The sequence below is a fragment of the Rhinopithecus roxellana genome, chromosome 8 (genome assembly GCF_007565055.1).
Source record: "Rhinopithecus roxellana isolate Shanxi Qingling chromosome 8, ASM756505v1, whole genome shotgun sequence".
Taxonomy (NCBI): Eukaryota; Metazoa; Chordata; class Mammalia; order Primates; family Cercopithecidae; genus Rhinopithecus; species Rhinopithecus roxellana.
This window is the reverse complement of record NC_044556.1, coordinates 3,427,789-3,454,386: the sequence shown is the minus strand read 5'-3', so window position 1 is coordinate 3,454,386 and position 26,598 is coordinate 3,427,789. Positions and strand designations below refer to the sequence as shown.

The 26,598-nt window shown below is 52.0% G+C and overlaps 1 long non-coding RNA gene across 1 annotated transcript; it reads right to left on the bottom strand.

Annotated features, from left to right (window-relative positions):
- Positions 1-3,012: 3,012 nt before the first annotated feature.
- LOC115899280 lies at positions 3,013-7,737 on the bottom strand. The gene is made up of 3 exons (XR_004059025.1): positions 7,312-7,737; positions 6,433-6,518; positions 3,013-3,299 (listed from the first exon to the last, which is right to left on the bottom strand). It is a non-coding gene; the product is annotated as an uncharacterized LOC115899280 (long non-coding RNA).
- Between the last annotated feature and the right edge of the window lie 18,861 nt (positions 7,738-26,598).

Genomic DNA, 26,598 nt, shown 5'->3' with positions numbered 1-26,598 from the left:
TGGAACTGCAGGCGTATGCCACCATGCCCAGCTAACTGTATTCATCTAATAGTTTTCTTTTTTTTTTTTTTTTTTGAGATGGAGTCTTGCTCTGCCACCCAGGCTGGAGTGCAGTGGCCGGATCTCAGCTCACTGCAAGCTCCGCCATTCTCCTGCCTCAGCCTCCTGAGTAGAGTAGCTGGGACTACAGGCGCCCGCCTCGTCTCCCGGCTAGTTTTTTGTATTTTTCAGTAGAGACAGGGTTTCACCGTACTAGCCAGGATGGTCTCGATCTCCTGACCTCGTGATCCGCCCGTCTCAGCCTCCCAAAGTGCTGGGATTACAGGCTTGAGCCACCGCGCCCGGCCCCTCATCTAATAGTTTTCTTTGAGTTAGCCCACTTATTAATCACTTTCCCTATTTAGAAAGTAACAGTTTTTTAAAAGGTTACAATGAAAATAAAACAATGTCAAAAGATCCTGCTGAAAGAGTAACAGGTTTAAGTTTCAAAGAGAGATTAGCCAGCCTTAACGACACATTGTTTCCAAGGGAAGAAAACTATGCTTGGGCGGAGAAGGGGGATGCAAGTTGAAAAGGGAGAAATTTGGAGAGATTCAGTTTGTTATTTAAATAATATTGAATTGGGCTGGGTGAAGTGGCTCATACCTGTAATCCCAGCACTTTGGGAGGCCGAGGTGGGCGGATCACCTGAGATCAGGAGTTTGAGATCAGCCTGGCCAACATGGTGAAACACCATCTCTATTCAAAATACAAAAATTAGCCAGGCACGGTGGTGAGTGCCTGTGGTCCCAGCGACTTGGGAAGCTGAGGCAGAATCGCTTGAGCCTGGGAGGCAGAGGATGCAGTGAGTCAAGATCGCACCACAGCACTCCAGCCTGGGCAACAGAGTGAGACTGTCTCAAAAAATAATAATAGGCCGGGCACAGTGGCTCAAGCCTGTAATCCCAGCACTTTGGGAGGCCGAGATGGGCGGATCATGAGGTCAGGAGATCGAGATCATCCTGGCTAACACGGTGAAACCCCGTCTCTACTAAAAAATACAAAAAAACTAGCCGGGTGTTGTGGCGGGCGCCTGTAGTCCCAGCTACTTCAGAGGCTGAGGCAGGAGAATGGCGTAAACCCAGGAGTCAGAGCTTGCAGTGAGCTGAGATCCAGCCGCTGCACTCCAGCCTGGACGACAGAGCGAGACTCCGTCTCAAAAATAATAATAATAATAATAATAGTAATAATAATATAAAAATAAATAAATAACCTTGAATTATTTTGCCACAGTGTCCCAGAATTTGGAAAATTCTGCTTCTGGAAGAGGGACAAACTCCTATGGTGATCCGCAAGGCCCTGCTTGATCTGGGGCCATCCCATCTCTGGCTGAATCGTGCATCACCATGATGCGCCACGCCACATGGACCTGCTTTTTGTCCCTCAGACTTCCACAGTCTTCTCAGCCACATGGCCTTTGGCTATGCCTTGACCTCCTGGAGATCTTTCAGCTTCCTTGCTCACCTAGTGAAGCCAGCTCAACTCAAAGGGCAAATCCTTAGGGAAGTGTTCCCTGTCTAACCCTCTTTCGGCCTAAGGATCCCTTTATTTTATTTTTTATTTTTATTTTTAGAGATGGAGTATTTCTCTGTCACCCAGGCTGGAGTGCAGTGGCACGATCTTGTCTCACTGCAAGTTCTGCCTCTCAGGTTCAAGTGATTCTCCTGTCTCAGCCTCCCGGGTAGCTGGGATTACAGGCACCCACCACTACACCTAGCTAATTTTTGTATTTTTAGTAGAAACGGGGTTTCATCATATTGGCCAGGATGATCTCGATCTCCTGATCTCGTGATCCGCCCGCCTTGGCCTCCTAAAGTATTTTAATTAATTTATTAATTATTTTATTTTTGAGACAGGGTCTTGCTTTGTCACCCAGGCTGGAGTGTAGTGGCGTGATCCAAGACTCACTGTAGCCTCAAAGTCGAGTGCTCAAGGGATCCTCCCATTTCAGCTTCCAGCATAGCTGAGACCCCAGACACACGCCATGATGGCTGGCTAATTTTTTTTTTTTTTGTAGAGATGGACTTCCTATATTGCCCAGACTGGTATTATTTTATTTATTTATTCAATCAGTCTCTGATGGGAGGCAAGACCCCTATATTTGACACTCGGATCAAGAGCTACTTTATTAAAACATTTGGCCAGGCATGGTGGCTCACACGTGTTATGCCAACACTTTGGGAGACAGAGGCAGGAGGATCACAAGGTCAGGAGTTCAAGACCAACTTGGCCAACATGGTGAAACCCCGTCTCTACTAAAAATACAAAAATTAGCTAGGCATGGTAACGCACGCCTGTAGTCCCAGATACTCCAGAGGCTGAGGCAGGAGAATCGCTGGAACCCTGGAAGTGAAGGTTTCAGTGAGCCGAGATTGCACCACTGCACTCCAGCTGGGCGACAGAGCTGTCTCAAAAAAAATGAGGCCAGGCACGGTGGCTCACACCTGTAATCCCAGCACTTTGGGAGGACAAGGTGGGCGGATCACGAGTTCAGGATTTCGTTACCAGCCTGGCCAATATGGTGAAACCCCGTCTCTACTAAAAATACAAAAATTAGCCAGGCGTGGTGGCAGAAGCCTTTTTCCCACCTACTTGGGAGGCTGAGGCAAGAGAATCGCTTGAACCCGGGAGGTGGAGGTTGCAGTGAGCCGAGGTCACACCACTTCACTTTAGCCTGGGCAACAGAGCGAGACTTCATCTCAAAAGATAATAATAAAATAAATTTTTGCGGGGCTGGGAGCGGTGGTTCATGCCTGTAACCCCAGCATTTTTGGAGGCTGAGGCAGGCGGATCACTTGAGGTCAGGAGTTTGAGACCAGCCTGGCCAACATGGTGAAAGCCCATCTTTACTAAAAATACAAAAATTAGCCAGGCGTGATGGCGTGCACCTGTAGTTCCAGATGGGAGAATCGTTTGAATCCGGGGCTGGGGGACTGAGGTTGCAGTGAGCTGAGATTGCACCAATGCACTCCAGCCTGGGCGACAGAGCGAGACAGTCTCCAAAAATAAATAAATAAAATAAATATTTTTTTTTCTTAATGCTTATCACAAGTGCAATTTTACCTTTGTAGAATTAAACCGTTGTTTCTGAGTTAGTCTCCTCTTGTAGCCTATGGCCTCCATAATGGCAGTGACCAAGTCTAGCAAATGGTTAACTAAGTGGTTTTTGTGAATGAATGATGCCTTTGCAGCCTTCGTTTGAGATCTGTCCTCTTAACGTCCACTGAGTACAGATGAGGAAACAGGCCCAGAGTTTTGCTCTGCAAGACAGCAAATAAAGGACAGCTCTAGTCGGGTCCTCCATCCGGAAGTCTTCTCCCCACTCTGCCCTGCCGTGCAGGACTCGTGGGAAGGGCGCTCCAGTTCAGCCTCTGTAGATCTGGGAAAGGGCCGGGCCACAGGTCGGGACCAACCCAGAAGCAGCACCTAGACAGGTTTACCCGGTTCCAGGACCTTGGGGCGAAGTCCACCCGCCCGGGGGCAGGGACGACGCAGGCCACGCCGCGGCCCAGTTGCTAGCCAGGCAGGGCGGGGACTTGATCTTGCCAAGGAAATGTGAGCGGGAGGCCTAGCGTTGGAGGTGGGTAGGGCGTCACTATGCAGGGCCGAGCCGTCCTGTGTCTATCACGCCCAAGGGCGGGGCATGCAAATTGACTCCCGCCTTTGGCTTTTCCCCGGGCTCCGCCCCAGCGCGGTGCAACCCGCGACTTCCAAGAACTCCCCGCGTGGTCAGTTGCTCGGGCCACGCCCTCTTCCCCTACCCGCCCTGCCTGTCCCAAGGAGGCGGGGGCGGAGCTTGCGGCGCAGCGGGAAGGCGGAGGCGGAGGCCGCGCCCAGGGCTTGGGGGCGTCAGAGGCGTGGGGAAGTCGCGGCTTCTGCACCGCTCTCGGGAGTTCGGCTCCCAATCAGGGAAAAAGGGACGAGAGAATGAAAGAGTAATGGGACTTGTCAGAGTTTGAGTCTCACACTATTCTGTTTGGCTTGGGGGTTGCTGAAACCTCCACGTGTACTTAGGGAGCCCAGAGGACTTCAGAACCCGCTGTGCTCAGGAAAACCTACACCTTCCCCGGTTTTTTAGCGTTTAGGGGAGGCCACGACCCTCATAGCCGTGTCTAGTGGAGCTCAGATCCACACACCTGTGTTTGGGGGAGACCGGATCTTCTCCACCTGTGTCCAGATGAGTTCAGACCCCCACGTTTGTCCAGGGAAGCCCAGACCTCCTCCACCTGTGTCCAGAAGCGCTCTAGGACCTTTCCTGTTTCCTGAGGCTCAGCCTAGGGGGTCATCCCACCTATGTCTGTGTTAAGGGGCGCTTGTGTCTTCCCAAACTTATGTCCAAGAGAGCTGAGGCCTCCCCACATCGTGCTCCCCGCCTGGTCCTTTGTTGAATCCCTTTCTCAGAAGAAACCCTCAGGGGCCCCAGCCCTGCTGCCCTTCCCTGCCCTGTCTTCCAGCCTCCTGGTCCAATTGGCCCCTCCCCCAGTACATTGTTGAGTCTTAGTTAAGACATAATCCCAGCATTCACTGTCCCCCCATCCCCCAGCTCTCCCTCACCTCAGCGTCTGGCCAGGCCCCCTGCGGTGCCGTCCTCCCAGTCGGCTGGCCACCTGACTGGCACCAATTAATTTTCTCCTCGGCCTGTCCACCCAGGGCCTCGGCCTGTCTGGTTGCCAGCTGCTCACCCTCAGCCAGCCCGCCCCCACGGACTCCCAGGGAATTGCCAACAGTTCTCCTTCCTGCAACCACCCCCACCCCATCCAGGCCACCCCACCCAGCACAGTTAATCAGAAAAAGCTGACAGTTAGGACCTGGAGGAGTGATCTGAAATCAGATGGAGGAGGGGTGGGATGTTAAACTTTCGGACCCAGGGGTGGGGTGGGGTGGGGTGGGGTGGGGTGGGGTGGCGTGGCGTGGCGTGGGGGCGGGGGCATGGCTGGAGGGAGGCAGGGGATCCAGTTTTACCTAAGAACCCCAAATAAAAGGCTTTTGGCTTCCAGATGGGGACTGTAGGGAGGGCTGACCCCCTCCCACACCCAGGCGGGCAAGGTGGAGCGCCCCTCCTCGGAAACTGCCCCCCCGCCTAAGATGCGTCAGTGACAGCTGTGCCTCCCCAGCCCGCACCCAGCCGTTTTCCTTTTCCTGTGCACACTCTCCCGATGGGCTGGCCTTCAGCCTAGAGAGACTCCAGGGCACTTGGAAGGGGCTCCCCGGAGGGTCTTCCTGGACGAGGGGGAGGGGACGGGCTGGAAAACAATGGGGCTTCTGTGGCTGCAGGACGCCAGACACTTCCTGTTAACCCTTTCCTGGGGTGCAGCTGCAGGGAGCACCTCCCAGGTCCCACCTTATGGGGAGGGGGAGAGGCAGCCCGAGGTGAAATCTTGTTGCGGGAATTAACTGTTGTGTTAATTGAGGCTTTTGTGAGTGTGATTAGCAGGGGTGAGGTGAATCACACCTTTTCTCACTTAATGGACTTACAGAGCTTTCTCTTCTATTGCTGAGGGCTGTGCAGTCAGGGACAGGGCAGGGCTAGCCTGGGAGAAGCCTGTGCACTGAGCTCTGAGATGTTCCAGGCTTTTCCCCAGATAGGTTACACCAGGATCTCCAGGGCATGGACAGGGATGGGGTCGGGGAACCCAGGCATCCTAGGTAAATCCAAGGAACAGCCATGTGTGCAAATCACTATTCTAGCTGCCTTGCTGGGCTTATTTAGGGGCCACGATCCCTGAACCAGTTCCCTTGGCATCCTGGGTCTCAGTTTCCCTTGGCTTGAGAAGTACTCCCAGGGGCCTACCAAGAGGACACAGGCAGTCTAGGAGCTCCCTAAGGGGCAGGAGTGAGCTGGGAGCCTTGGAAACAGTTTTTTCCTCCTGGGAGCCCTGAGAAGTTATGTTGGGGGAATTAGCTGCTGTGTTAATTGAGGCTTCAAGCCAAATCCCCTCTGTTTACACAGAGAGTCTGAGAAATGCCCTCGGAAGATTCCGAGAGCCTCCAAAGGCCCCAGAGACTTTGCTTCTGCCCTGGAGGCTTCCGGTTTTTTACAGCTAAGATAACCTCCCCCATAGTCATGAGAGAGATTTACTGATGCTTATGGCAGCCGCAGGCCCCGAACCTATGCTGTACTTGGTCACTTCCATGCATTCACTTAACCCTCCCCATAAGCCTGGGTCAGGATAAAAAGTAGGCACTTCACTCGTTTTTTTTAGGGGTCTTGCTATGTTGCCCAGAATGGTCTTTAACTCCTGAGCTCAAGTGATCCTCCCGCCTCGGCCTTCCAAAGTGCTGAGGTTCTCAGATAAGGAACCAGCTCCTTCTGGGAGCTGAGAGCCGCGCCCCAGGTCTCCTTGCCACTCCTGGGCTGCCTGTTTTTCCTCACATCCAGGGTTGATCACTCACCAGGTTACTTCATTTTCCTCTCTTCTCCCCTTTCTGCAGGATGAAAACTTCCCCAGGGGTCAATCTGTGCACCCTCAGTCCAGGGGCTGGATAAAGACAAAGTTGTTTGTTGTTCACTTGTTTATTTAAATTTATTTATTTATTAATTTTTAGAGACGAAGTCTCACTCTGTCAACCAGACTAGGCACGATCTCAGCTCACTGCAACCTCCGCCTCCTGGGTTCAAGCAATTCTCTGCCTCAGCCTCCTGAGGAGTGGAATTACAAGTGCCTACCACCACGACCGGCTAATTTTTGTATTTTTAGTAGAGATGTGGTTTCACCATCTTGGCCAGGCTGATCTTGAATTTCTGACCTCGTGATCCACCTGCCTCAGCCTCCCAAAATGCTGGGATTACAGGCGTGAGCCACCGTGCCCCACCCTGACTTGTTTATTTACTTGTTTTGTAAACATTATTTACTGAGCATGATCAAACTGCTTGACTGGAGAGGCTGCTGCAAGTCTCCTCCCTCTGCCCCCAGCCACTCCGCACTACCCGTCCTTGCTGGTGTCTGGAATCAGCGGGGCCCTGGCCGAGTGCACAGGAAAGGAAATGGCTCATTGCTTCAGCCTTTAGACCCGAGGGCAGGGAGGGCCTGTCGGGCGGCCGCCTAGTCAGGGGTGTGTCAGAGGCCACAGGGGCCCGGGCCCAGCAGCTGAGGCTTGGTAAGCTCTGAAGCCTGGGCTCCAGGCCAGCTTGCTGCTAACCTCCACCTGAGACCACCCCACCCCCAACCCCCTTCCTTCTCTCTCCTGCTGCGGAGGCGCGCCCTTCCGGAATGAAACTTGGTTTGGTTTCTCACGACCCAGAAGGCTTGAAGCAAACCTGCAATTACTCACCGCCTGGTCTGTGCCGGCTGCAGCTCTCAGACTCAGGATGAGATGGCGGTAGGTGGGGTGGGGCTCCTGGGACCCTTTCACCCCTTCGTGCTGCTGGCTGGAGGAGGCCGCTGAAGTCAGCGCGCTGCCTTCCAAGCATTCTCCAGACACCTTCCAAATCCCTGCGGACACTACCTTATAAACAGATACTGGAATGTTCAAAGTGCTGTCATGCTGTTTGGGACCAGAAATTCCCTCCCATGAGGGTTACATATGAAGCCAGTTTGGAGGGGGAAGCTGAGGGTGCATGCCCCTGGGGCTGCTTCTCTTCAGTCTGGGAGGTTTTCTTTCTTTTTCTAAGATGGAGTCTCTGTCGCCCAGGCTGGAGTGCAGTGGCACAGTCTCAGCTCACTACAACCTCTGCCTCCCAGGTTTGAATGGTTCTTCTTCCTCAACCTCCCAAGTAGCTGGGACTACAGACGTGCGCCACCACACCTGGCTAATTTTTGTGTTTTTGGTAGAGACAGGGTTTCACCACGGGTTTCACAAAGTGCAGTGGCTCATGCCTGTAATCTCAACACTTTGGGAGGTTGAGGCAGGCAGATCACTTGAGGTCAGGAGTTCGAGACCAGCCTGGCCAACATGGTGAAATCCTGTCTCTACTAGAAATACAAAAATTAGGCTGGGCGCGGTGGCTCAAGCCTGTAATCCCAGCACTTTGGGAGGCCGAGGCGGGCGGATCACGAGGTCAGGAGATCGAGACCATCCTGGCAAACACGGTGAAACCCCGTCTCTACTAAAAATACAAAAACAAAAATTAGCTGGGCGTGGTGGCAGGCGCCTGTAGTCCCAGCTTCTTGGGCGGCTGAGGCAGGAGAATGGCATGAACCCAGGAGGCAGCGGAGCTTGCAGTGAGCGGAGATCGTGCCACTGCACTCCGGCCTGGGCGACAGAGCGAGACTCCGTCTCAAAACAAACAAACAAACAAAAATTAGCTGGTGGTGGTGGGGTGCACCTGTAGTCCCAGCTGCTCAGGAGGCTGAATCAGGAGAATCACTGGAACCTGGGAGGATGAGGTTTCAGTGAGCACGAGTTTGCTCCAGACTTTGAGACTCCATCTCAAAAAAAAAAAAAAAAAAAAAGGCCGGGCACCGTGGCTCACACCACACCTGTAATGCCAGCACTTTGGGAGGCCGAGGCAGGCAGATCATGAGGGCAGGAGATTGAGACCATCCTGGCTAACACAGTGAAACCCCGTCTCTACTAAAAATACAAAAAATGAGCCAGGCATGGTGGCGGGTTCCTGTAGTCCCAGCTACTCGGGAGGCTGACGCAGGAGAAAGGTGTGAACCGGGGAGGTGTAGCTTGCAGTGAGAAAAGATCGCACCACTGCACTCCAGGCTGGGCGACAGTGCGAGACTCTGTCTCAAAAAAAAAAAAAAAAAAAAATTGAGCCAGGCAAAGTGGCTGATGCCTGTAATTCCAAAAGTTTTGAGTGGCCAAGGTGGGAGGATCACTTGAGGCTAGGAGATCGAGACCAACCTATGCAACATGGCGAGACCAACCCCCTCCCCTATCTCTGCAAAAAATTAGCCAGGCATGGGGGCGCACACCTGTAGTCCCAGCTACTCTAGAGGCCAAGGCGGGAGGGTGGCTTGAGCCCAGGAGTTTGAAGCTGCAGTGAGCTATGATCATGCCACTGCACTCCAGCCTGGGCAACACAGCAAGGCCCTGTCTCAAGAAAATCACTTATTTGTGCATGTACATGGCGTATATGAGAACATTTGTTACATGTATATAATGTAACCTCTCTCTTCTTTGCAGCTCTGGCAGGGGCAGGGTGGCAGGTGCTGTGATGAGGCCACTTGTATTGGGGGTGTTCATGGGAGGGTCTTTGTTCTCTGAGCACTGAGTGGGCACTGCTGTATCTTTGCACACAGCCTGGGATCCTCATTGGTTCTCCTCCTTTGTCCCAGGCTTGTGCCTCTTTTTCTTGACTTTTTTTTTTTTTTTCCACCCAGGCTGCCAAGCAGTGGTGCCATCTCAGCTCACTGCAACCTCCACCTCCTGGGTTCAAGCAATTCTCCTGCCTCAGCCTCCCCAGTACCTGGGCCTACAGGCATGTGTCACCACGCCTGGCTAATTTTTGTATTTTTTGTGAAGACAGGGTTTTACCATGTTGGCCAGGCTGATCTCAAACTCTTGGCCTCAAGTGATCCGTTAGCCTAAGCCTCTCAAAATGCTGAGATTACAGGTGTGAGCCACTGTGCCTGGCCTTTCTTCTTTTTCTTTTTTCTTTTGTTTGTTTTTTTAGAGACAGGGTCTCACTCTGTCGCCCAAGCTGCTGTGCAGTGGCATGATCATAGCTCACTGAAGCCCTGAACTCCTATGCTCAAGTGATCCTCCCACCTCAGCCTCCCAAGTAGCTGGGCACTATAGGTGCACATCACCATGCCTGGCTAATTTTTAAATTTTTTTGCAGATACGGAGTCTTGCTATGTTGCTGAGGCTGGTCTCCAATTCCTGGCTTCAAGTGAGCCTCCTGCCTCTGCCTCCCAAAGTGCTGTGATGAGCTACTATGCCTGGTCATTGTCCCTCTTTCTCATGACTCTCTGGACATCCCTGGGGTGGAGGGTGGGACAGGCACACACATCCCTCAACCTCCCAGTGGTTCCACGATGACTAAGCCAGCCCCGTCCCTGAGACTGGGAGGCTGGAGCTAGGATCCTCCCCCATGGCCTCATATCCCAAGCTTGAGCCTGGGTTTCTGGTCAGACTGGATGAGCTAGCTCCGTCTCCTTAACGCTCAGAGCTGCCTTGTCCAGGCTCAGCAGGTCCCACACAGCCAGGCACACCCCACCCCACAGGGCTCCTGGGAAATTCTCTGCCCCACCCTCAGGCTGCCTCACACAGACTGAGGTTACCTGTGATTGTCCCAGATAACCCGAGTGAGCCTATCCCCTGCTCCAGGTGACTCCTTCCCTGGCAGCTGACCTGTAAATTTTGAAAAGCTGGGGACATATCTCAGCTAGGAGGGATGTTCCTGCTGTCTTCCCTGCTGGCCTGGCCACTCCCCAGACTGGACAGGCCCCTTGGCAGCTCTTCCCAGGCACCCAAGCAGTTTCAAGCCCCCTCTCGCTTGGTGTTCCAGGCCAGTGAGAATCTCACATCTTCACCAAAACTTCGTCTTCCAACTCCTTTTTTTTTTTTTTTTTTGAGACAGGGTCTCATTCTGTTGCCCAGGCTGGAGTGCAGTGACACAATCATAGCTCCCTGCAGCCTCAAATTCCTAGGCTCAAGCAATTCTCATCTCAGCCTCCCGAGTAGCAGGGACTACAGATGTGCACCACCCTGGCCAGCTAATTTAAAAAGTTTTTTTCTTAGGCCAGGCATGGTGGCTCATGCCTGTAATCCCAGCACTTTGGGAGGCCGAGGCGGGCGGATCACCTGAGGTCAAGAGTTCGAGACTAGCCTGACCAACATGGTGAAACCCTGTCTCTACTAAAACTACAAAAATTAGCCGGGTGTGGTGGTTGCATACCTGTAATCCTAGCTACTCGGCAGTCTGAGCCTGGAGGCTTGCTTGAACCCAGGAGGCAAAGGTTGCAATGAGCTGAGATCCCACCACTGCACACCAGCCTGGGCGAGAAGAGTAAAACTCCATATGGGAAAATATAAAAATAAAAAAAGTTTTTTTGTAGAGACAGGGATCTTGATATGTTGCCAGGGCAGATCTAGAACTCCAGGCCTCAAGCAATCCACCCACCTCACCCTAAATGTATCCCTCTTTATCTAAAATGTATACAAGCATCTTGCTTTGGCCAGTTATTCAGACTTCACACTCTTATGAAGATCTCATGAACACATAAAACTAATAAAATTTATATGTTTTCCTCATGAATTTATCTGGTGTCAATTTGGATTCTTGATCCTGGCAAAGGTCTCACTTAAGGGCTAAAAGGGGACTGGACGTAATCTCTGGAGCCCCTACAATAATAAAAGCTGCTTTCTTTTTTTCTCTTTCTCTTTCTCTCTCTCTTTCTTTCTTTCTCTCTCTCTCTCTCTCTTTTTTTTTTTTTTTTTTGAGACGGAGTCTCGCTCTGTCGCCCAGGCTGGAGTGCAGTGTCCGGATCTCAGCTCACTGCAAGCTCCGCCTCCCGGGTTTACGCCATTCTCCTGCCTCAGCCTCCCGAGTAGCTGGGACTACAGGCGCCCGCCACTTCGCCCGGCTAGTTTTTGTATTTTTAGTAGAGACGGGGTTTAACTGTGTTAGCCAGGATGGTCTCGATCTCCTGACCTCGTGATCCGCCCGTCTCGGCCTCCCAAAGTGCTGGGATTACAGGCTTGAGCCACCGCGCCCGGCCCTTTTTTTTTTTTTTTTTTTTTTTTTGAGACTGAGTCTCACCCTATCGCCCAGGCTGGCGTGCAGTGGCCGGATCTCAGCTCACTGCAAGCTCCGCCTCCCGGGTTTTCGCCATTCTCCTGCCTCAGCCTCCGGAGTAGCTGGGACTACAGGCGCCCGCCACCTCGCCCAGCTAGGTTTTTGTATTTTTTAGTAGAGACGGGGTTTCACCGTATTAGCCAGGATGGTCTCAATCTCCTGACCTCGTGATCCACCCATCTCGGCCTCCCAGAGTGCTGGGATTACAGGCTTGAGCCACCGTGCCCGGCCCTCTTTTTTTTTTTTTTTTTTTTTCCAAGACGGAATCTCACTATGTCACCCAGGCTGTTTTTTTACAGATAGGGTCTCTAAAAAGATCTCAGCGCAATCTGGGCTCACTGCAACTTCCGCCTCCCAGGTTCAATGGTTTCTCCTGCCTCAGCCTCCTGAGTAGCTGGGATTACAGGTGCCCGCCACCACGCCCGGCTAATTTTTGTATTTTTAGTAGAGACAGGGTTTCACCATATTGGTCGGGCTGGTCCTGAACTCATGACTTCAGGTGATCCACCCGCCTTAGCCTCCCAAAGTGCTGCGATTACAAGCGTGAACCACCACGCCCAGACTCTTTCTTTGTTTGAAACAGGGTTTTCTTCTGTTACCAAGCTGGAGTGCAGTGGTGTGATCACAGCTCACTGTAGCCTTGAACTCCTGGTCTCACGTGATCCTTTTGCCTCAGCCCCCCACGTAGCTGGGACTATAGGTGCGTACCACCACCCCCGGCTAATTTAAAAAAAAAAAAAAAAAACCTGGTGGGTGTCATGTGTGACTCACACTTGTAATCCCAGCACTTTAGGAGGCCAAGGCAGGTGGATCACCTGAGGTCAGGAGTTCAAGACCAGCCTGGCCAACATGGTGAAATCCATATCTCTCAAAAATATAAAAATTAAGCCAGGTGTGGTGGTTCATGCCTGTAATCCCAGCACTTTGGGATGCTGAGGCGGGTGGATCACGAGGTCAGTAGTTCGAGACCAGCCCGGCCAACATGGTGAAACCCCCCCTGCCATCTCTACTAAAAATACAAAAATTAGCCGGTCATGGTGACGGGCATCTGTAGTCCCAGCTACTCGGGAGGCTGAGGCAGAGAATTGCTTGAACCCAGGAGACGGAGGTTGCAGTGAGCTGAGATCGCCCCACTGCACTCTAGCTTGGGCGACAGAGCGAGACTCTGTCTCAAGAAAAAAAAAATTATATATATTAAATATATATAAATTAGCCAGACATGATGGTGAGTACCTGTAATTCCAGCTCCTCGGGGGGCTGAGGCGAGAGAATTGCTTGAACCTGGGAGGCAGAGATTGCAGTGAGCCAAGATCGCTCCACTGCACTCCAGCCTGGGTGACAGAGTGAAACTCCGTCTCAAAAAAAAAAAAAAAAAAAAAAAAAAAAAAAAATTTTTTCAGAGATGGGGATCTCTCTGTGTTGCCCAGGCTGGCCTCAAGCAATCTTCCTGCCTCAGCCTCCCAAAGTGTTGGGATGACAAGCATGAGCCACTGCGTCCAAGTTGTGGTTTCTCCATGTGGGGCCAGATCATTCTTTGTGCAGAGAGTTACCCCATGCATCTTAGATGTTGACTAGCAGCCCTGGCCTCAACCCTGTGCCAATGAAAGATGTCTCCAGATGTTGCCAAATGTTGGGGCGGGGTGGGGCACAGCCTTGCCGCCTGCTTCAACTGTTCTACCTGTCCACACTCACACCAACCTGCAAAGTAACTTGGAGCGTGTGTTTTTTTCTTTCTTTTTTTTTTTTTTTGAGACGGAGTCTCGCTCTGTCACCCAGGCTGGACTACAGTGGCCGGATCTCGGCTCACTGCAAGCTCCGCCTCCCGGGTTTACGCCATTCTCCTGCCTCAGCCTCCCGGGTAGCTGGGACTACAGGCGCCCGCCACCTCGCCCGGCTAGTTTTTTGTATTTTTTAGTAGAGACGGGGTTTCACCGGGTTAGCCAGGATGGTCTCGATTTCCTGACCTCGTGATCCGCCCGTCTCGGCCTCCCAAAGTGCTGGGATTACAGGCTTGAGCCACCGCGCCCGGCCAGTGTTTTATTTTTCTTTTCTTTTCTTTTTTTTTTTCTGAGACGAGGTCTTGCTTTCTCCCAGGTTAAAGTGCAGTGGCGTGATCTCGGCTCACTGCAAGCTCCGCCTCCCAGGTTCATGCCATTCTCCTACCTCAGCCTCCCAAGTAGGTGGGACTACAGGCGCCCGCCACCAGCCCCGGCTAATTTTTTGTATTTTTAGTAGAGACAGGGTTTCACCATTAGCCAGGATGGTCTTGATCTCCTGACCTCTAGATCTGCCCGCCTCGGCCTCCCGAAGTGCTGGGATTACAGGCACGAGCCATCGCGCCTGGCCAGGAACATGTGTTTTCTCATCTTGGCCCTGGATCGAGTCCTTGTGGTAGAGGTGATCTGCGGGTTCCAGAATCTTAGGAAGGGATTGGTGAGACCATAGCATGGCCCATTGCACTGTCCCTCCACCTGGAGCGAGGGGTGCCAGCCTCCCATTTCCTTTTGGGTGGGCTTGCTGGACAGCAGCCTGAGGTGGGTGGAGTCAGGCTGCCTTGTTCTATTTCCTGGTTCCCAGGGGTGGGTGGTGGCAGTGGTGGCCCTGGAGCCAGAGGGCGTGGAGTGCCCTGACCCTGCCTCCGTATTTACTAGGTGGGTGCTAGGGTGTGTGCTCCAAGACCGATGGCCCCTATGGGCGTGGAGGAGAAACCAGGGACTCAAGCGGATCTCCCTGCCTGCCTTCTGCCCTCATGTCCCACTCCGCCTTGGCTCCAGGCCAGGGGCTGCTGGAATGATGACTCAGAGCAACTGAGAAGAGGAGAGAAACAGAATGGAGGTCCTCTTCATCCTCAATCTCTGCCATCCCAGCATCCCCATAAAGGCCAGGACCCTTCAGGCCACATCTCAAGACCGGCCACACTGCCCTCTCCTGCTTCCTCCTCCTCTACCCGCCCTCTTTCGGTGAGATGTTTTTTTCTGGTACCACGCTAAGGCAGGAAGGCGGAAGTGAGTGTGGGGCGTGGAATGTCTCTGAGGTTGGAATATATTTAGGCCAGGAGGAGAGTGTGTGTGTGGTGCTGGCCAGGCCCTGGCGCCAGCCCGGCGGGCTTAAGGGGTGATGCTGAAGGGCCCTGAGCTAGTGTGGGGAGGCTCCTGACTTCTGCCTTCTCCCTTTTTTTTTTTCTTTGAGATGGAGTCTCACTCCGTTTCCCAGGCTGGAGTGCAGTGGCATGGTCTCGGCTCACTGCAAACTCTGCCTTCTGGGTTCAAGCGATTCTCCTGCCTCAGCCTCTGGAGTAGCTGGGATTACAGGCATCTGCCACCAGGCCCAGCTAATTTTTTGTATTTTTAGTAGAGACAGGGTTTCACCATATTGGCCAAACTGGTCTCAAACTCCTGACCTCATGATCCGCCTGCCTCGGCCTCCCAAAGCGCTGGGATTACAGGTGTGAGCCACTGTGCCCAGCCACCTTTTCCCTTTTAATGACAGACTCTCAGCTTTGGGGAGGAGGAGTGGGAATCCCTAGGCCCCCACCAGGGCTGAGGCAGGGCCTGTGCGGGCCAGATACATTTAACATCTTCAAAACAAACCAGCAAGACTAACATCGGGATCACCTACAGCTGTAAACACGAGGCCCAGAGAGGTTAAGCGGCTTTCCCAAGGCTGCTCAGGAAAGAGGTGATGATGAAAGGGTTCTCTTGCTGGCCCGGCTGGCTGCCACCATTCACGCACGCAGTGTTCATTCATGCAACACCTTTGTGGGCAAAGCCTAGCCTGTGCCAGCCCCCAACAACGTGTGGGAGAACAAGAAGCCAACTAGACCCAGGTCTGCAAACCTCAGCCCATAGGCGGCATTCTTCCCGTTGTTTCTGCACAGCCCTTGGGCTAAGAATAGTTTTTACATTTTTAAGTGGTTGAAAACAAAAGAAGAGTATATTCCATGATACGTAACAATTATAAGAAACTGCAATTTCAGCCTTCATGAATTCAGGCTACACAGGTTACACCCATTTGAGTCCATATTATCTGTGGTTGCCTTTTTGCTACTGTGGCAGATTGCAGCTGTTTTGACAGAGACCCTGCAAAGCTAAACAACTTTCCTATTTGTCCCCTCCTCCCGCTCACACTTTTTTTTTTTTTTTTGAGACAGAGTTTTGCTCTTGTTGCCCAGGCTGGAGTGCAATGGCACAATCTCGGGTCACTGCAACCTCTGCCTCCTTGGTTCAAGCGATTCTCCTGCCTCAGCCTCCTGAGTAGCTGGGATTACAGGCACCTGCAACTATGCCCGGCTAATTTTTATATTTTAAGTAGAGATGGGATTTCACCATGTTGGCCAGGCTAGACTGGAACTCCCGACCTGAGGTAATTGAGCCGCCTCAGCCTCCCAAAGTGCTAGGATTACAGGCGTGAGCCACCACCACACCCGGCTTTTTTTTTTTTTTTAGATGGTGTCTCACTCTGTCTCCCAGGCTGGAGTGCAGTGGCGCGATCTCGGCTCACTGCACCCTCTGCCTCCCAGGTTCAAGTGATTCTCCTGCCTCAGCCTCCTGAGTAGCTGGGATTACAGGCACGTGCCACCACATCCGGCTAATTTTTTGTATTTTTAATAGGGACGAGGTTTTGCCTTGTTGGTCACGCTGGTCTGGAACTCCGGACCTTAAGTGATCCGCCTGTCTCGGCCTCCCAAAGTGCTGGAATTACAGGTGTGAGCCACCACTCTGGGCCACACCTGGCTAATTTTTTTGTTTGTTTGAGACAGAGTTTCGCTCTTGTTGCCCAGGCTGGAGTACAGCGGCATGACCTCGGCTCACTGCAACCTCCCCCTCCCAAATGTTGACAACATTTGTCCCAAATATTGACAAAGACTCTTTGTCAACATTTTTTTTCTTTTTTTTAAGGCCATGTGCAGTAGCTATTTCCAGCACTTTCAGAGGCCCAGGCATGAGGATCGCTTGAGCCCAGGAGTTTGAGACCAGCCTGGGCAACATGGAGAAACCCTGTCTCTAGAAAATATACAAAAAATTATCTGGGTGTGGTGGCAGGTGCTTGTGGTCCCAGCTACTTGGGATGCTGAGGTGGGAGGATCTGCTGAGTCCAGGAGGTCAAGGCTGCAGTGAGCTGTGATCACACCACTGTACTCCAGCTTGGGTGACAGAAGAAGACCTTGCCTCAAAAAAAAAAAAAAAATTTATTTATTTATTTATTTATTTATTTATTTATTTATTTATTTTTGAGACGGAGTCTCACTCTGTCGCGCAGGCTGGAGTGCAGTGGCACAATCTTGGCTCACAGCAAGCTCCGCCTCCTGGGTTCACGTCATTCCTCTGTCTCAACCTCCCGAGTAACTGGGACTACAGGCGCCCACCACCACGCCCGGCTAATTTTTTGTATTTTTAGTAGAGATGGGGTTTCACCATGTTAGCCAGAATGATCTCAATCTCTTGACCTTGTGATCTGCCCGCCTCGGCCTCCCAAAGTGCTGGGATTACAGGCGTGAGCCACTGCACCTGGCCTTAATTTTTAAAGATAGGGGTCTCACTATGTTGCCCAGACTGGACTCAAACTTCTGAGCTCAAGCAGTCCTCTAGTGTCAGCCTCCCAAGTAGCTGGACTCAGGTTTTTATTTTAACAATGTAAGACTCTATTATCCTTATAAGAATACTTCTTAAAACATGGATAATCCTCCCAGACTCCCTGATATGGGAGTTGAAGGGGCAGATGTGGGGTGGAGGGAGAGAGGAGCTGGTGTTGGAACCATCTAAACCGGGGCTTGCTAAATCCAGCCTGCCACCTGTTTCTGCACAGCCTGTGAGTTAAGAATGGCTTTTTCATTTTTAAATGGTTGGGGGAAAAAAATCAAAAGGGAAATTTCACGACATGGGGAAAAGTATATGCAATTCAAATTTTAGTGTCCATAAATAAAGTTTTATTGGCACGGAGCTGTGCTCATTCATTTACCCTGTATCCGTGGCTGCTTTTACGCTCCACCACGGAATTGAGTCATTGAACAGACTGTCTGGCCCTCGAAGCTGAAAATATTTACTGTCTGGTTCATTTGAGAAGAAGCTTGTGGACCCCTCTTCTAAGGGGCCTGAGACCCTCATGTCAATCTGACCCTGATTCAGGCTGTCCCAGGATCATTTCTTCATTGGCATGGCAAAGAGGTTGGTGTGATATGGAGGCAGGAGGACTCGCTAAGGACTGATTCTTAACACTGGCTGCCCCCTGGGAAGGAGGGGCATTGGGCTCTTCAAGGTGAACCAGGATTGAGGACTGAGGTAGGCAGGCTGGCTATGGGCACAGCAGGAGCAAAGGCCAGGAGGCCAGACTTCTGCCTCAACTCAAGCTCCCCCCTCTCAGTTTGAGTTCAACTTCGGCAACATAGCAAAACCCCATGTGTACAAAAACAATTAGCCGTGCATGGTGGCATGTGCCTGTAGTCCCAGCTACTCGGGAAGCTGAGGTGGGAGGAATTGTTTGAGACCAGGAGCTCCAGGCTGCAGTGAGCCATGATTGCGCCACCGCCCTCCAGACTGGGCAACAGAGTGAGACCTTGTCTCTCAAAAAAACAAAACAAAACAAAAAACAGACTGGGCATGGTGGCTCACGCCTGTAATCCCAGCACTTTGGGAGGCTGAGGCGGGTGGATCACAAGGTCAGGAGATCGAGACCATCCTGGCTAACACGGTGAAACCCCATCTCTACTAAAAATACAAAAAAATTGGCCGGGCGCGGTGGCTCAAGCCTGTAATCCCAGCACTTTGGGAGGCCGAGACGGGCGGATCACGAGGTCAGGAGATAGAGACCATCCTGGCTAACACGGTGAAACCCCATCTCTTCTAAAAAATACAAAAAACTAGCCAGGCGAGGTGGCGGGTGCCTGTAGTCCCAGCTACTCGGGAGGCTGAGGCGGGAGAATGGCGTAAACCCGGGAGGCGGAGCTTGCAGTGAGCAGAGATCTGGCCACTGCACTCCAGTCTGGGCGACAGAGTGAAACTCCGTCTCAAAAAAAAAAAAAAAAAAAAATTAACCGGGCGTGGTGGCAGGTGCCTGCAGTCCCAGCTACTCAGGAGGCTGAGGAAGGAGAATGGCGTGAACCTGGGAGGCGGAGCTTGTAGTGAGCCGAGATCGTGCCACTGCACTCCAGCCTGGGCGACAGAGCGAGACTCTGTCTCAAAAAAAAAAAAAAAAAAAAGGCCAGGCGCAGTGGCTCACACCTGTAATCCCAGCATTTTGGGAACTGGGGCAGGCAGATCACCTGAGGTCAGGAGTTCAAGACCAGCCTGGCTAACTTGGCAAAACTCTGTCTCTACTAAAAATAAAAAAATTTGCTGGGCATGGTGGCGCATGCCTATAATCCTAGCTACTCGGGAGGCTGAGGCACGAGAATCACTTGAACTCAGGAGGAGGAGGTTGCAGTGAGTCAAGATCATGCCATTGCACTCCAGCCTGGGCAACACAGGGAGACTCTCTCACAAAATAATCAATTAATTAAAAATACATAAATGGAAAGAAAGAGAGAGAGAAAATAAAAAAGAAAGAGGCTGGGCGCAGTGACTCACGCCTGTAATCCTAGCACTTTGGGAGATCAAGGCGGGTGGATCACTTGAGGCCAGGAGTTCGAGACCAGCCTGGCCAACATGGTGAAACCGCATCTTTACTAAAAGTACCATAAAAATTAGCCGGGTGTGGTGGCGCTTGCCTGTAGCCTCAGCTGCTTGGGAGACTAAGGTAAGAGAATCACTTGAACCCAGGAGGCGGAGGTTGCAGTGGGCCGAGATCGTGCCACTGCACTCCAGCCTGGGCGACAGAGTGGGACTGTCTCAAAAAAAAAAAAAAGAAAAATCAGCAAGCAAGCTCCCCTGTCGCATCTCCTGGCGGATTGGTCAGATCTATTCCATGGGTCACCTCCGCTAACCAGTCCCCCAGGCCCATCTGCTGTCTCTGTGTTTCTCTACCCCCGTCTACTATCACTGTCTACACCAGGCTCCATCTCCTTCATTGTCTTGGATCTGGAGATGTGCCCTGAGCTCCCTTAGTTGGTCCCCAGCCTCTCTTATCTCCTCTTCTCAGCGCGACCAGTGCACTTTTCTTTCTTTTCCTTTTGTTTTTGTTCTTTATTTTTTGAGATGGAGTCTTGCTCTGTTGCCCAAGCTGGAGTGCAGTGGCGCAATCTCCACTCACTGCAAGCTGCACCTCCTGGGTTCAAGTGATTCTCCTGCCTCAGTCTCCTAAGTAGCTGAGACTACAGGAGCACGCTACCATGCCCGGCTAATTTTTGTAGTTTTAGTAGAGACAAGGTTTCACTGTATTGACCAGGATGGTCTCGAACTCCTGACCTTGTGATCTACCCACCTCAGCCTCCCAAAGTGCTGGGATTACAGGCGTGAGCCACCGCGCTTGGCCGTTTTTTTTTTTTTTTTTTTGAGACGGAGTCTCACTCTGTCGCCAGGCTGGAGTGCAGTGGCACAATCTTGGCTCACTGCAAACTCTGACTCCCAGATTCAAGCGATTCTCCTGCCTCAGCCTCCTGGGTATCTGGGACTACATGCGCCCACCACCACGCCCGGCTAATTTTTGTATGTTTAATAGAGATGGATTTCGCCATGTTGGCCAGGCTGGTCTCAAACTCCTGACTGCAGGTGATCATCTACCTCGACCTACCAAAGTGCTGGGATTACAGGCGTGAGCCACTGTGTTTGGCCTTTTTTTTTTTTTTTTAACTTTTTTAGAAAAACTTTATTCGGCCGGGCGCGGTGGCTCAAGCCTGTAATCCCAGCACTTTGGGAGGCCGAGACGGGCGGATCACGAGGTCAGGAGATCGAGACCATCCTGGCTAACATGGTGAAACCCCGTCTCTTCTAAAAATACAAAAATTAGCCGGGCATGGTAGTGGGGGATCCCTGTAGTCCCAGCAGTTCTCCCGCCTCAGCCTCCCGAATAGCTGGGATTACAGGCATCCGCCACCACACCCAGCTAATTTTTTTTTTTATTTTTAGTAGAGACAGGGTTTTGCCATTTTGGCTAGGATGGTCTCAAACTCCCAACCTCAGGTGATCTACCCGCCTCAGCCTCCCAAAGTGCTGAGATTACAGGTGTGAGCCACTACACCTGGCCCAGAATACTTTCATCATCCCAAACTGAATACTCTGTCTCTGTTAAACATCAAATCAATATTCTCTGCACCACCAGTCCCAGCCCCTTCTACCATTCTACTTCCTGTCTCTAAGCCAGTGAGCTTTCCTTTTTTTGTTTTGGAGACAGTTTTTCTCTGTTGTCCAGGCTGGAGTGCAGTGGTGTGATCTTGGCTCACTCCAGCCTCTGCTTCTTGGGTTCAAGCAATTCTCCTGCCTCAGCCTCCCCAGCAGCTGGTATTACAGGCCCCTACCACCATGCCTGGTTCATTTTTGTATTTTTAGTAGAGATGGGGTTTCACCATGTTGGTCAGGCTGGTCTTGAACTCCTGACCTCAGGTGATCCGCCCGCCTCGGCCTCCCAAAGTGCTGGGATTACAGATGTGAGCCACTGCGCCTGGCCTCCTTTTGGTTTGTTGATGTAGGCTGGGCCGACTGATCCTCCCCCATCTGATGGTGAGCCCTTGAGGGCTGGAACAGGATCCCTCTTCCTCAGCACTGTGCACTCCCGGCTCCCAGGCCTGTGCTTGATCCTCACCTGATGCTCAAAATGTAGTTGAAGGAACGGCAGAAAATTCCAGATGGGTGGGCAAAGGATACAGTCTGCTGCTGGGGAGGATAGATGGGCTGAGGCAGGAGATGAATGATTGTGGCACTGGGTGGGTTTAGGGAGCTCTCAGGCTGTAGGTGGGGTTGGGTACATGAGCAGAGATCTCAGGGGGCTGGCTGGGTAGGGGCTGCAGATGCCCAGAGAGAGGAAGAAGGGTCTTTGGAAGCAGAGAAGTGGGCACAGAGAGATGGGCTCCCCAGGCAGAAGTGCAGCCATGTGGCCAGGCGAAGGTGGGACCAAGGGACGGGAGGTGCGGAGGCTCCATGGTCACATTCTTAGTCGTCCTTCATGTGCGTTCAAAGCCAGGGAAGGGCCTGGTGTGGTGGCTCATGCACTTTTGGAGGCTGAGGCAGGCAGATCACGTGAGGTCAGGGGTTCAAGACCAGCCTGGCCAACATGGTGAAACCCTGTCTCTACTAAAAATACAAAACTTAGCCGGGTGTGGCAGGTGCCTGTAATCCCAGCTACTTGGGAGGCTGAGGCAGCAGAATCGCTTGAACCCAGAAGGCAGAGGTTGCAGTGAGCTGAGATGGCGCCACTGTCTGTTTGGGAGACAGAAAGAGACTTAATAATAGGCCGGGCGCAGTGGCTCAAGCCTGTAATCCCAGCACTTTGGGAGGCCCAGGCGGGCAGATCACGAGGTCAGGAGATCGAGACCATCCTGGCTAACACGGTGAGACCCTGTCTCTACTGAAAAAAAACAAAATACAAAAATCAGCCGGGCGTGGTGGCAGGCTCCTGTAGTCTCAGCCACTGGGGAGGCTGAGGCAGGAGAATGGCATGAACCTGGGAGGTGGAGCTTGCAGTGAGCCGAGATCGCGCCACTGCACTCCAGCCTGGGTCACAGAGTGAGACTCTGTCTCAAAAAAAAAAAAAAAAAAGATAATAATAACAATAATAAAAATAAAAAATAACTAAACCTGGGAAGGCCTGGGGGAGAGGACTCTAGCCCGTAATCCCAGCACTTTGGAAGGCCAAGACAGGAGGATCGCTTGATCCCAGGAGGTCGAGGCTGCAGTAAGCTATGATCGTGCCACTGCTCTCCAGCCTGGGTGACAGAGCAAGACCCTGTCTGTAAAAAAAAAAAAAAAAAAAAAGCCCTGAAAGGCCAGTCTTGGGCTGAGTCCTGTCAAGGCCTGGCAGCCAGGGCCTGACAGTGTCCCTGTGTCCTTGCTGGGAGGTGAATTCCTAGTGCAGGCTTGACCCACTTTAGCTGAGGAAGCCACAGGATTTGCCATTTCCAGGGGCCAGCTCTGCCTGAGGAGAGAGGCCTTCCTCATAAAGTCAGGCTTGGCTTTCTCCCAGCTGGCTGGCCTCCTTCTCCCTGATTCTAAATGCGGGCTTGTCACCGTGTGTCTGCATGTAGGCGCACGAGCGCACATCTGTGTGTGTGGGGGTGTTTGCGATGCTGTGGGCAGCGTGGGGGTGGCATCTGTTAGCAAGCTGGGGGCCATTTCTACCCCACGGTTCTTTTTATATCTCACATTTACAGAAAGCCTGGACTTCTGAGCCTGGGCCTGTCAGTGGGCTGTCTGAGGCTTTGAAGGAAGGGACCGAGAGGCGGAGGCGTCTGAAACCCTGACACGGAGGGAGGATAGTTGGGTCAGGGGCGGCTGTTAGCTTCCTTCCACTGGCACTGATGGCACGCAGCCCGGGGCCACAGCCCTGCAGTGTCAGATGGTGCAGAGCTATATTTTAAGACACTGGCACCATGGTTCACGCCTCTAATCTCAGCACTGAGGTTGGAGGAGACTGAGGTTGGGAGGCTGAGGTGGGAGGGTCACTGGACCTCAGGGATTTAAGACCAGCCTAGGCAACATAGTGAGACTCCATCTTTATATATATAGCGATTATATATATATATAATCTCCTGCTTCAGCCTCCTGAGAAGCTGGGATTACAGGCTTGTGCCACCACGCCCAGCTAATTTTGTTTTATTATTATTATTATTATTATTTTTTGAGACGGAGTCTTGCTCTGTCACCCAGGCTGGAGTGCAGTGGCCGGATCTCAGCTCACTGCAAGCTCCGCCTCCCGGGTTTATGCCATTCTCCTGCCTCAGCCTCCTGAGTAGCTAGGACTACAGGCGCCCGCCACCTCGCCCGGCTAGTTTTTTTGTATTTTTTTAGTAGAGACGGGGTTTCACCGTATTAGCCAGGATGGTCTCGATCTCCTGACCTCGTGATCCGCCCGTCTCGGCCTCCCAAAGTGCTGGGATTACAGGCTTGAGCCACGGTGCCCGGCTGGATAATTTTTTTTTTTTTTTTTTTTGAGACGGAGTCTCGCTCTGTCGCCCAGGCTGGAGTGCAGTGGCCAGATCTCAGCTCACTGCAAGCTCCGCCTCCCGGGTTTACGCCATTCTCCTGCCTCAGCCTCCCGAGTAGTTGGGACTACAGGCGCCCGCCACCTCGCCCGGCTAGTTTTTTTGTATTTTTTTAGTAGAGACGGGGTTTCACCGTATTAGCCAGGATGGTCTCGATCTCCTGACCTCGTGATCCGCCCGTCTCGGCCTCCCAAAGTGCTGGGATTACAGGCTTGAGCCACCGCGCCCGGCCGATAATTTTGTATTTTTAGTAGAGATGGGGTTTCACCATGTTGGTCAGGCTAGTCTTGAACTCCTGACCTCAGGTGATCTGCCTGCCTTGGTCTCCCAAGGTGCTGGGATTACAGGTGGGAGCCACTGCTCCCGGCCCTATAAATATATATATATATATATATATGTATATATATATTTTACTTAGCTGAGTATGGTGGCTGAAACCTGTAGTCCTAGCTACTTGGGAGGCTGAGGCGGGAGAATCGCTTGAGCCCAGGAGATTGAGGCTGCAGTGAGCTATGATCGTGCCACTGCACTCCAGCCTGGGTGACAGAGAGAGATCCTGACTCAATAAATAAATAACACTGGGCATGGTGGCTCATGCTTGTAATCCCAGCACTTTGGGAGGCTGAGGAGGGCAGATCACTTTAGGTCAGGAGTTCAATATCAACCTGGCCAACATGGTGAAACCCCGTCTCTACTAAAAATACAAAAATTAGCCGGGCATGGTAGTGGGGGATCCCTGTAGTCCCAGCTACTCGGGAGGCTGAGGCAGGAGAATCACTGGAACTCGGGAGGCAGAGGTTGCAGTGAGCTAAGATCGCACCACTGCATTCCAGCCTGGGTGACAGAGTGAGACTCCACCTCCAAAAAAAAAAAAAGTAAATATAATAAATAAAGGACACTCTCTCCGCCTCCACTGCTGGGTCCTCATCAGGATGAATGGTTCAGAGTGAGCCCTGAAGGGGTCCTCCCTGAGATGCTGGGAGTGTCTCCCTGAGAAGCCGTGTTGGGCTGGTCCCTGTGTTCCCTGGGTGTCTCGTGGCCTAGGCTGCCCTCCCCGATCCCTGCCCAGCTCTGCACCCCATGAGAAGCCCTGTGGGTGGCCCCTGACTCAGGAGTTCCCATAGGGAGCTGAGGGCCAGTGATAGCCCCCTGGGCTTATGCAGTGACCTCTGTAACAGCTGTTAACTCCTGCAGGATTCCAAGGCACCCACCTCCTCCCACAGGGGCACATTCATGGCCTTTTCCTATTTATTTATTAGAGATGGGGTCTTGCTCTGTCTCCCAGGCTGGAGTCCAGTGGCATGACTATCACTCAATACAGCCTCAAACTTCTGGGCTCAAGCAATCCTCCCACTTCAGCCTCCTGAGCAGCTGGGACTACGGGTATGCACCATGCTGGGCTAATTTATTTTTATGTGTATTATTGTATTATTATTACTATTATTTTTAAGACAGAGTTTTGCTCTTCTTGCCCAGGCTGGAGTATGATGGCACAAGCTTGGCTCACCGCAACCTCTCCTGTGTTCAGGCGATTCTCCTGCCTCAGCCTCCGGAGTAGGTGGGATTACAGGCACCCGCCACCATGACCGGCTAATTTTTTTGTATTTTTCTAGAGACGGGGTTTCACCATGTTGATGGCCAGACTGGTCTTGAACTCCCGACCTCAGGTGATCGGCCCGCCTCAGCCTCCCAAAGTGCTGGGATTACAGGCGTGAGCCACTGCGCCCGGCTTCGTATTAATTTTATTTTTAAAAATAAACACACTGCAGCCTTGAAATCCTGGGCTCAAGCAATTCTGACTCCACCTCCCAAAGCACTGGGACTGCAGAGGTGAGCCACTGTGTCCAGTTAATTAAAGTAAATATATATATATGTGCCAGATATGGTGGCTCACGCCTGTAATCCCAGCACTTTGGGAGGCTGAGGTGGCTGGATCACCTGAGGTCAGGAGTTTGAGACCACCCTGGCCAAAATGGCAAAACCCTGTCTCTACTAAAAATAAAAAAAAAATTAGCTGGGTGTGGTGGCGAATGCCTGTAATCCCAGCTATTCCGGAGGCTGAGGCAGGAGAATTGCTTGAACCCGGGAGGCGGAGGTTGCAGTGAACCAAGATCACGCCATTGCACTCCAGCCTGGGCAACAAGAGCGAAACTCCACCTCAGAAAAAAATATATTTTTTTTTCTTTGAGACAGAGTCTTGCTCTGTTGCCCAGGCTGGAGTGCAGTGACACAATCTCGGCTCTCTGCAACTTTCACTTCCTGGGTTCAAGCGATTCTCGTGCCTCAGCCTCCAGAGTAGCTGGGATTACAGGCACGTGCCACCATGCTCAGCTAATTTTTGTATTTTTAGTAGAGATGGGGTTTCGCCATATTGGCCAGGCTGGTCTCGAACTCCTGACCTCAAATGATTGGCCCGCTTTGTCCTCCCAAAGTGCTGGGATTACAGGTGTGAGCTACCACGCCCAACCAAAAAACTTTTTTTTATAGATGGGGTTTCACTATGTTGCCGAGGCTGGTCTCTAACTTCTGAGGGAAAGCAATTCTCTCACCTCAGCCTTCTGAGTACTTGTGATTACAGGTGGAGTCATGAAAATGTTTTGAAACTAGATGGAGGTGGTGGTTGTATTACACTGTGAATGTACTAAATACCTCAGAATTGTACATTTTAAACAACTAATTTTATGCTATGTAAATTTCACCTCAACTAAAAAAACTTGGGGGGGGGGGAGAAGGAGGAGGGGGGGGGGGGGAGAGGGAGGGGGGGAGGGGGGGGAGGGAGGGGGGGGGTGTTTTTTGTTTT